The 1432-nt window shown below is 44.1% G+C and overlaps 1 long non-coding RNA gene across 4 annotated transcripts in view; it reads left to right on the top strand.

The window, feature by feature from the left end:
* Window positions 1-559: 559 nt before the first annotated feature.
* The window catches only part of LOC127000626 (uncharacterized), a 936-nt gene continuing 63 nt past the window's right edge, over window positions 560-1432 (top strand). The window contains exons 1-4 of one of the 4 annotated variants that reach the window (XR_007754349.1): window positions 560-700; window positions 847-1050; window positions 1203-1349; window positions 1384-1432. The exon at window positions 1384-1432 is cut by the window's right edge and continues 63 nt beyond it. This is a non-coding gene — a long non-coding RNA (uncharacterized LOC127000626). Of the gene's footprint in view, window positions 1051-1124; window positions 1169-1202; window positions 1350-1383 lie in introns of those variants that run through there. The other 3 variants (XR_007754348.1, XR_007754347.1, XR_007754350.1) reach the window with 3 other exon arrangements.

The following is a 1432-nucleotide window of genomic DNA, read 5'->3' as shown; positions in this document are numbered from 1 at the left end:
TACAAAAAAACAAAACGAAAGAGGAGGAAGAGGAAAGAGGAAGAGAAGGAAGAGGAGAGAGGAAAGAGAGAGTGGAGAAATGAGAGGAGGTTGAGAAAAAAGGAGAAAAGAAGAAAAAGGAAGAAGAGCAAGAGGAGGAAGAAGAAATAGGAAGAGGAATGAAGATAACGTAATGGGAAGCGTCTTAAGTGGGTAGCGGCCTTGTCCCAGAGAGAGAGAGAGGAGAGAGAGAAAGAGAGAGAGAGATTATACGAGAACATTCTAAACTGAGCATGTGGTGGTGATGACGGTGGTGGTGGTGGTGGTGGAGCTGACAAGTTCCAACCCGCGCTCTCCCTCCCTCTCTCTCTCCCTCCCTTCCTTCCTCTCCCTTCCTCTCCCTTCTTCACTAGTAATTCAGCTCCACGAGAAGGTACACACACCCAACTTTGGTCCTCGTGGATACCTGGTTACTTGTTTTTGGTAGTAGTAGTAATAAGTGGTGGCGGTTGTGAATTTTGGTTGTGGTAGTAGTGTTGATATTAGTGGTGGTGGTGGTGGTCAACGCGTCTGTAGGTGAGTGCAATGTGGTTTTTTTTGAGGGGCCGCGTTCGGGGTGAGGTGAGGTGCAGGAAGGTTGGACAGTATGGTAAGGCAAGGTTAGTTAAGGGTAGGGTAAGGTTGGGTTAGGTTAGGGAAGGGTAAAGTTAGGTTTGGTTAAGTAAGGTAAAGTTTGGTTAGGTCAGGTAAGGTTTGGTTAGGTAAGGTAACGTAGGGTAAGGTTAGGCTTGGTTAGGTTAGGTTAGGTTAAGGAAGGGTAAGGTAAGGTTAGGTTTGATTAGGTGAGGTAAGGTTTGGTTAAGTAAGGTAAAGTTTGGTTAGGTCAAGTAAGGTTTGGTTAGGTAAGGTAACGTAGGGTAAGGTTAGGTTAGGTTAGGGAAGGGTAAAGTTAAGTTTGGTTAGGTAAGGTAAAGTAGGGTAAGGCTAGGTTAGGTAAGGTAGGATAGGTTAGGTTAGGTAGGTATGGTAAAGTAGGGTAAGGTTAGGTAAGATAAAGTAGGGTAAGGTTAGGTAGGTTAGGTAAGGTACAGTAGGGTAAGGTTAAGTGAGGTAAGGTTAGGTTTGGTTAGGTAAGATAAAGTAGGGTAAGGTTAGGTAGGTTAGGTAAAGTACAGTAGGGTAAGGTTAGGTAGGTTAGGTAAGATAAAGTAGGGTTAGGTAAGGTGAGGTAAGGTTAGGTAGGTTAGGTAAGATAAAGTAGGGTAAGGTTAGGTGAGGTAAGGTTAGGTAGGTTAGGTAAGGTAAAGTAGGGTAAGGTTAGGTGAGGTAAGGTTAGGTAGGTTAGGTAAGGTAAAGTAGGGTAAGGTTAGGTAGGTTAGGTAAGGTAAAGTAGGGTAAGGTTAGGTGAGGTAAGGTTAGGTAGGTTAGGTAAGGTAAAGTAGGGTAAGGTTAG

Source organism: Eriocheir sinensis, chromosome 19 (assembly GCF_024679095.1).
Source record: "Eriocheir sinensis breed Jianghai 21 chromosome 19, ASM2467909v1, whole genome shotgun sequence".
Classification (NCBI taxonomy): domain Eukaryota; kingdom Metazoa; phylum Arthropoda; class Malacostraca; order Decapoda; family Varunidae; genus Eriocheir; species Eriocheir sinensis.
Note: the sequence above shows the minus strand (reverse complement) of the source record. Positions and strands in the feature narration are given on the sequence as shown.